Genomic DNA, 9,717 nt, shown 5'->3' on the forward strand with positions numbered 1-9,717 from the left:
AGAAAACACATTAAAAGTGCAACAAAAGCCACCACGCCACTGGTGACAGCGCTCTTTAGAACGCTTAAGCGGCATAATTGTCGTCTCGAGGTCTTTGTCTTCAATTAATGTCTTTGGTAGAAACGTAAAAGCAGGTCTGGTCCTTGAATTCCCCCGGTTCTTCCCACGCGTAAAATTTATTTAGAACTTTGTAAATACCACATTCATTTCCTTGCATAACTTATTTTGTTCTCTGTGCCTACTGGGCCCAAGTACTTGTTTGCACCAACACTACTTCTCTCATTCCAAGTAAGCCATGGAAAGGGCCATAAAAGTCTGAATTTCGCGCGTTAGTTTTCTTTTAAGCGTCTTCGATCTGAACATTTCGTCGTTGAACAAGTAATACGTAATGAGTGACGTAGCGCATATCTTCGGTTTTATATAGTGATTTTGTCCTCAAAATTCATCAAGAAACCTCCCTCACTCTGTCGATTTCACCGGCAACAAAATCTCGCTTTCCTTTTCGGCAGTGCATACTAAATATGGCGGTGGTACTGTCTTAAATGAGTAAAACCGCAATAAGTGAACATGATTTGGATTAATTATAAAGCATGCGATTCAAACTAGAGTCGGTATACTGCTTTGATTTTACTCCCGTCGGACACACGCAATGAAAAATGCGAGTCCAGTGTTCTGGACTTATTGCTGCAGCGCCACTTGGAGTTGCAGCCAAAAGATGTCTTGCAGCCGTTCATCGCTCCCAGTTTGAGGCACATCAATGTGCGTTCTCGACGTTGTGAGATACGACAGCATCGGATTCATTTCTGACTCATCGATCGGGCCCTTCTTGATGAACACGATGTGCTCGTCCCTCTCCGACTCGAACAGGCGATGCTGCGCAAGCATAATCTCGAACATGCACCAGCGACTTCGACAGAATTCTGAATTAATGACGAATAGAGCTACCCGACTTTGAGAGATGCAGCGGCAGATGTTCTCGGTTATTGGAATTCCTGGAATGAAATCTCGTTCCGCAACGCAAATGCGATACCGCATGGGCGGGGATTCCAGTTTTGCTAAGAGAACGTTCCTGGTCCAACTGGCATCAGAAATATGATAACACAATAAGGCGTCCCACATAAAACGGCCAGAGTGGGACTGCCGTTTGTAATTCTTTATCTTTACCCGTAAGTACAAAAGTGCGTACATCATGTACCAGCGCTTCGTGTACAATCCGTAGCTGATAACAGTAGTCGCGAGGGCGGTGAAAAGCAGCGGCACGCACACTGCCGTGTAGAAGTCTACAGAGCCACAGATGTCCGAATTCCATCTTACACTGATTGCGCGCAAACCAGCGTATCTCTCTGGTTCTTTGCACATTACGTCGTTAGCGCTAAGTTTCGTACTGCTGTTCAAGAGGACATGCAGATTATTGAGCAAACAGCTGCCGCAATCCCAGGGATTGCCTGAAAGGTTAATCGTTTCTACTTGCTGAATATCCCGAAGCGCACGGCTGTCTATTGTGTATATTAGGTTCAATGAAAGCACCAGTGTGCGCAAGCCATGCAATACAGAAAACAGTGGCGGTATCCAGTTGGAAATTAGGTTTCTGGATAAGTCTATGAACCTTACAGACGTTGTGTCAGCTCTGAAGTGTTCTAGGCTCTTAATCTTGTTGGAGGACAAGTCTAATAATTTGATAGATTGGAGATTTCCGAATAATGCGGCACCGGAAAGAGTGCTGATCAGGTTATTTCTCAAGTTAAGAATTTCTAACCGCTTTAAGCCTGAATAGACTCTCGCACCAATCGACATGATTTGGTTCGACTGCATGTCCAGTTCGCGAAGATTCTGCAAACATGAAAACGGGGAACCATACATCTCTACGATAGAACATCCGCTAAGATCGAGCAACTGCAAGTTAGGGAATGCGCAAAACACACCGTCACGTAAGTACTGTACAGTCGTCCCTGCTAAGATCAGCTCCAGAAGAGACTTTGTTTGCGCGCATATCCCCTGGCAAAAGCGAAAGGTCCCGTTCGCAGACGTCATGGCCATATTCAACCGACGAAGTTTCTTCAATTTGAACACGCCCTCGGGTATAAACGCTAGATTGGTTCCTACGAGAGAAATGTTCTGTATGTCCGGTACCAGGTCAAATGCGTTGGCATGCACGCGAGTGATCGGAGCATAGGCGAAGTCTAGTTGTTCTAAATAGCGCATCTGTGGGATGTCCTTGCCCCTTATTTCCTTAAAGTTGCATCTATATAAAACAAGGCGTAAAAACGGGAAAGGAGCAAAAATTTTTAAGGCCATAGACGGAATGTTCTTGACGTGCCCGGCAAACGTTACATTTACTTTCGAGGTGAACGTGTGTTCCGCGCTCCACTGATGGATTAACACTAGTGTCAGGCCGAAACTGGGAAAGTGTTTCATGGGAGCGGGTAAGCTGCCGTTATTTACGAAGCGCTTCTTAAAGCCATATACATTGCAGTGGACTTTCGCACTTTCCTTCGCTTTTGAGCAATTCGCGATTGCAATTTTCACGGGCTTCAGAAACATCACACTAAGCTCGAGCTGCCTGACGAAGACCATGAGAGAATACAAGGCGACCTGTTCCAATAAGCTGCTTGTATTGCTTACGAAACCGTCATAATGGCTTGCCGAACTGAGCGGGAAATCGTCCCATTTTTTTATATGCACACGCGTGAGGGACATCACAGCCACCTCATTGTGCGCCAGCGGGATGTCAGAGATGAGAAGTTCGTCCAGCGTCATGACCTCGGGTTCCGACGGTATGAAAGACAGCAGCGGTGGCGCCTCGATGAGAATCTTGCAGAAGGCTTTTACTCTGCCATCCGCCAATAGAGACGCGTTGCAGTGAGGCAGCGGGATCAGCTCCTGTGGAGATTCCCGTTCGAATGGGTACGGAAGCCTGCCGTCAAGACCACTCGCGCTCCCTAGAAGAGCAGTGAGGATGGTGCTCACCCCGAGTAGTATCCTGCATGACAGTGGATGGACCATGTATAGCTAACAGAATAGTTATGTTTTGTTAACACTAGATCCTGCGTATTGCATTTTGCGATCCTGTTATCATTTCTTTTAATTGTTAATAGGATGCGACTTATGCTACAGTAGCAAGTTACAATGAATGTACCCTTCCCTCCAACTAACGATCACTATTCTAATAACAATACAACCTACGCCCATAAGACTACTATATAGTTCCTCGAAGTCACCATGTGCAAAGAATCTTGTTATTATTACATTTTTATTCTAGTTAATCATTTTGCAAGCGGAAAAGAGACGACGTGAGCGGGAACATTGCACGGACAATTTATTTTTGTGCTCCCGACGACAGTATAAACTGTTGTAACTTAAACAAAGCTTAAACGCTCCTTACTTGATATGGATAAATAATTTTAATAATTGTTTGAATACTTAGAACGCGAAACAAATATTTCAAGTTGAGTGAGGTCGCCGCGAGCAACATTTCATCAGTTTGCCCACGTAGATTACATTTAATGTTTCCTTTTTATCCCAGCTGTCGATAGCTGATTAAATTTTTATACCTGTCCCATACACGTAAAAAGATGCTTTAATCGGGCAGGAAGGAATGTTATGCTCTTTCATTTCCCTTCCGACCTACCTCCTCTCTAGCAGAATATAAGTTTTGCTCTATCCAATTGCAATATGCTGAAATCCCCTAGACGAACAAGCTGAAAGTGACAAACTTCTTTTGGGTATTTCGTTACGAAAATATGCCCACAGATTTTGTAACTGGTTTTTGTAAGCATTATTGCATACCACAGTATCTCCTTCCTTCAAGCTGCTCTCCTGATTCATGTTTCTTCCATCATACCTCCCCCATCATAAGGTAGCAAACTAGACTTGTCACTTCCCGCTCATCTGTCTGACATTCCCATCTCACTTTCCCTCTCTATGGTGCTGAAGAGTACAACGCGGCCCTGTGTGTTCATTCGCTATGATACCATCTGCTTTTTTTTCTTTACTTCGGACAAATTTTCATGATAGCGACAATGAAAAAAATAACGTCAAATGTGTGAGGAAGTGAGCATTACTTGTACAACAAAAGGCAATGTTTGCTTTGATAAATAACAAAATTTCGCTCAGCAAAATTTTAACTGCTGACCTTAAAGCACAAGTTGTATATGATACTGAATAATAAATAAGCGCTAACTACTTGGTCCGTCCGTCTGTCACCTGTAAGCCGAAAATTCCTCTGGCGCAACCTCATGCGCATGCGCAAAAAAGAAAGAGAGAGGCGCGCGATTGACTGCTGCAGTAGTGAAGCCGTTACTGTCCGTCGCAGCCGAGCGCGTGCGCAGCAGTTTCTCTCCGGCTCAGAAATGGGTTGGCCAGGCGTCATACGTATTCCTGAGGAGCAGGCAGCTTTCGATCAGCAACGCCACGAGCAGAACCGGGAACGAGCTTATCTACGAGAACAGGCTCTTGCAGCCGAGTGCAAGCAACAACGGCGTACCGAAGATCCGGCAGCCTACCAAGGCGTCGTTTAATGAAGCGTCGGCATTACCCAGTGATAAACACCGGGATCGCACATTTCAGCTTCGCTGGTTAACCATCTGTACGGAGTGCGTGGGCGATGATTTTGTTTGTGCGTATGTATGTATGTATGTATGTATGTATGTATGTATGTATGTATGTATGTATGTATGTATGTATGTATGTGGAGGAAAGAAGAATAAGGGGCATAGACTGACTCGATATTTAGCAACCATATGAAACAAAAACATTACAAAATCTGTTTTTTGTTGAACTGTCCTTAAATATTCGACATAGTGTGTGTGTGCCTTCACACACAGAAACGCGCGCAATCGCTTACGCGTACAGAAATGCCAGCACGCACCTCTACATTATCTATCTTCGCATCACAGAAACTAGCGCAAAAGCGAAAGCCTGCGAAGATTGACAGACAGGCGTTTGGTCTATACAGGTGACATCGAGAGCGCATGAGCTGTGTGTATTTTCACACGCACGTGTTCCGCCACCGCACACATGAAAGCATCATTATACGCAGTAATAGTGAGCACGAAAAAGTGACACCACGAACTGCGCGTGTCCGGCTTTCTTCCAGTTCTGTTCGTCATCGGAGAGGCAGGACCATTTCGAAAATGGCATGTTGTATAACTAGTTGCTCCGACCTTGAAGAGGCAACCACGTTTTACGTTTAGCCTTTGAGTTCGACAGGTTAAGGAGCCACATCTGACCTTGGCTCCCCAAATTCAAAGTACTATAATGCACAGTAGTTAGTCCCCGATGTGCAAGAAAGACACTAGTCACATCTATGAGTTGCGAAGCAAATGGCTCAGTGAGTTAGAAGGATTTCAATGGAATAAACATGCAAAGACCGAAGGCGGTCAACCTGTTACTGTCTGGCGTATTCTTTCTTTCATTTTCAGCGCTGTATGAAAAAACTTGACCGCCCAATGACCTAAATTTTCTTATCTTTGTAATGTGCCGCGTGATGTCCGGGCTTTACAGCTTACAACGCATTTGTCTTGTGAACGCGTACAGGACTGCTTTCCGTGAGTCACTCAACCATGGCAGTGATGTATAACACTATTTGTGTAACTGTAACACCTGTTCAAGAGACGAGGAATGTTGTTCTTATTACGGCTGGCGCCATACCTGTGAGTCAACTTCATTCACAATGGCAAAACAAAGCTGGATGCACTTTAGAAAGTTTTTATATTGCATTATATACGCCCAAACATTGGCGGAGTAATTCAGTGCTGTCCGAGACTGCAGGAAATATGACCACAAGAAACGGAGAAGGGCAACACATAGTCGTCTAAAAGCACAGTGAAAGTAAACATATTTATGCACCCGGATGCTACACTTGATATTATACTTATCAAACCTTTTCTGAGAGGGGCATTGACCAATTACTTAAATTCTGAGGTTTTACGTGCCAAAACTGCATTATAGTTACGAGGCACACCGTAGTGGGAGGTCTCCACAATAATTTTGACCACGTGGAGTTTTTTAACGTACATCTAAAACTGAATAAGCAAGCGGTTCTTTTTTTTTGCATTTCGCCTCATCGAAATGAGACCGCTGCGGCCGGGATGGAACCCGTGACCTCCAGCTTAGCGCTAAGCCGCTGCGGCAGGTTGGTGCGTTGGCTGCAGAGTTTCCTGCAAGAATCACTAGGGGGAACTATGGCGCCCGTGTCTATGGGAGCTGCAAGCTAGGCGGTTCAGCCATCATGAGAACGATAAATTGTACATGGATTATCTTGTCCTAAACTTCGTCCTTCTAGCTACAAACGGCTTCGCGACATTGAATAATCATCATGTTTAACAATATATTGTGTTATAATGCAATAATTCACATTCATTGTGCATGTGCGGAGACGCTTACAGCCTTCCGAGCTTAGAAAAATAGGATTACTTCTAAATTTAGGCCAAGTAATTCAGATACAGCGCAGTAAATGAAACCCCAACGTCTGAAGCCACAAGTACGAAGACCAGACAAATCCGTGCACTAACCGCCATTCTTAGCTCAACAACCACAGCGACAGAATTATCTTTAGTAATTTCAGTAGGAAACCCTATGACTATCTGCCATGCCACACAAAGAAAAGTTGACTCCGATTTAGCGTCACGTATTTTTCATATTTGCATTCTTACTAGTAGTGGGCCATCCAAAACTCTCGCGTGTCATGTTTTCAGATTCAAGCAAATTATTTGGAATCAGCCGTTCGCTCATAATCATTCTGAACGTGCTTACCTCACCGTAAGCGCGAACATGTTCCGGCCCCTTCTCGTGCGTCGTCTGTATCACCAGCGAGGAGCCACAGGCGGCGAACAGCGCGACCAAACGCGACGATTGGTAAAAGGAAAAAAAAAACCGAGTCTTGACCGGAGCACGAAAAGGACATCCCCCTATCTGATGAGAATATCGCCGGAAACAAGGCGGCGCTCTCCTCCCGTCGAAGCGCCGGTTCCGTCGATGCACTCCGCGCGCACCGTCGTCGTACTTGCGCCGCGGCAGCAGACGCCGCACTAAAGCGAACGTCTGGCGCGCCATGACGCAGCGATCCGCAGTGACAAACGATTTCTGAAGAGGTGGCGGGCAGCTCCTCGCCTCGTGCTAGAGATTGCAGGCCCGTCAAAAGGAAAACAAATGAAAAATGGAGAAATCGTGTTGCTCAGCATCCAATGCGCCTAGCTTGATAACGTTGTTGCATTTGAAAGATCTACAAAGTGTGGCAAGTAGATATTTTTAGTTAGACCATATTTTAAAGTAATTGACTTAAAGAGCGCTATATTTAGATGGAACATTAAGTTTGCGAACGTGTAACTCATAAATGAAAAAAAAAATTATCACAATTCTGAGAACTGCACCTGTCGAGAAAACTAAAGCGGACAGAATTGGCGCATTATACACCGCTCTGAATAATACCCGTTATTGGAGAGTAAAGCTTCTGCACCTCTTTTCTTACTTAACGATTGTCGGCGATTTCTGCAAAAGAAATTAAGGCCGTAAACTTAAATTGTGAAACATACAATCGGTACAGTACAGTTGTATCCCTTAAATACAATAAACAGCGTTTAAATTGGTTCAACGCTTGTCCAGTCAGAGTATTGCTGCGTTTCACACATATTTGAATAAATTGCGAGGTAAGAAACTAGGCGGAACGTGGTGGTAGTGCATAGGCGTGCGCTCCAAGTGTGCGGCTCTTCAGCCGGCACGAGAATAGAACGATTGCAAGTAGTAACATATGGCTTCGGCTACACCTTATTTCATGCAAGTCGCTGGAAACTAATGTGGCATCCAAAATCCAATTCATCCATGGCGACGATTAGCCTCATTTAGCATCGAATAATTGCCATTATACTGCTTTCACCACATCACAAACGAAAGTAACTGTTTAATGTACGTATACTTACCTATATAAAGTGGGGACCTCTGCACATATATCATCTGCATTAAGCCACATGCATGCACTAATAAGTATCAAGATGTATTTATGGACAGTAAAAAAATCATAAATCAGTTGTAAACGTAAAACGACAAAAAAAAAGTGGAGGACGCTTAAGCTTCGCCTTAAACGCGATAGCATTCAAGGATCCTTAACTGCTTCTCACGCTTTCCCGCAACAGCAGCTAGTGTAACCGTAATAGAGAGATTTAGAATACGGGCCCCAAAAGTTTGGGGCCCCAAAGAGCTCGCGGTGGTTAGCATTGGGGCACGCAGGAGTGAAGAGATTTAAGATAGGGCTTTGTGTTTGCGGATAGCGGCTTGCACTCACAGCGCCACTACGGCGTCAAAGAAAAACTGTTAGAAATAAATAAATAAAATATACCATTTCACGATAAGAATAATTTTGATTTTAGTGTTTTCGGATTTAATTACAATTTAGAGGTTATTCTATTAGCAGCAAGCAATTAGTTGCGCTTAGTTTTGAGTAACCAACTTAACCTGCCCACCTGCCCTCACCAGCCAAGCTGCCATGGGCATAAAATAGGATTATTATTATTATTATTATTATTATTATTATTATTATTATTATTATTATTATTATTATTATTATTATTATTATTATTATTATTATTATTATTATTATTATTATTCAAGCTAAGCCGGGCTAGGCCTACGAGCCATGAAATCAATCATTGAATTCGGAATCAGTGGCGTCTAATAAATAAATCTTCATAACATACGCTAGTTGAGAGAAAGTCATAGCCGCAGTCACTTCTAGCTTGCGAACTTCACGCGTTACCTCGAATCGAGCCCCGTTTGGTGCTAGGTTAGAGCCATCGCTTCGGTGGGTGCCGCCATATTTGCTGACGCATATCTTTTGTCTCAGTGTTTGCGGCTCCCTCTCGATCAGTGAAAGATTGCGCCCGACGCAAAACCGAAACGCAGTTTGCGTATCGCGCATACGCAGTGGCTCCAACGCTATTTCTTTGGGGCCCTCTAACGTTTACCTGGCAACGCTGGCGGCGAATGCTTTTCTTTTTCTTTCTTTCATGGTATTTATTACAGTAGCAACAAACCGACGTTCATCAGTTGTGCATAGTCAGACAATGGAGAGCACAATGAAAGTCACACAGTGAAAAGTCATGGTTCACACTGTCGGTAGAAATGTTGGTTTCACTTTAGAAGGGTGGTAAGGATAGGCACCTCACCAAAATGGGGTACCAGTCCGGCTGTGTATCGAGTCCATCATAAACTTGCTTCAGGTGTAGTGTCATTTCGATGAAATTTGCCCTTGTAGGTACAACCGTTTCGGCGTTTCGGTCCATCATTCGCGTTTTCCACAAACTGTGCATTCCAATGCGAAAAAACATAGCAAAAGGTGCACTGTTATCAGAGGTCGGCAGCAGGTATCGCACTGTATGAGCGTTAATCTCAAAGTCTTTTTTTAAAGTCCGTTGGAGAAGATACCAAAATAGTATGGCGTCGGTGCAGCTAATAAAACAATGTTCAATTGTCTCTGGCACGTCACAAAGGCGACAGTTAACAGAAGAGACAAAGATACCCTTTTTCTGTAGCCATGTTTTTACCGATATGGTTTCAGTATGAAGTTTATAAAAGAATGTTTTGCAGCAAGGGGATATATACATTTTACGAACTCGATTTAGTACATCGTGACCTGGCCATTGAATGTATAGTGATCGGTAAAATGGAGGCGGAAATAGCATGGACAGTAAATCTTTGTGTAACGTTTTACGCGACACAGAGTAC

The sequence above is a fragment of the Dermacentor albipictus genome, chromosome 4 (genome assembly GCF_038994185.2).
Source record: "Dermacentor albipictus isolate Rhodes 1998 colony chromosome 4, USDA_Dalb.pri_finalv2, whole genome shotgun sequence".
NCBI classification, from domain to species: Eukaryota; Metazoa; Arthropoda; class Arachnida; order Ixodida; family Ixodidae; genus Dermacentor; species Dermacentor albipictus.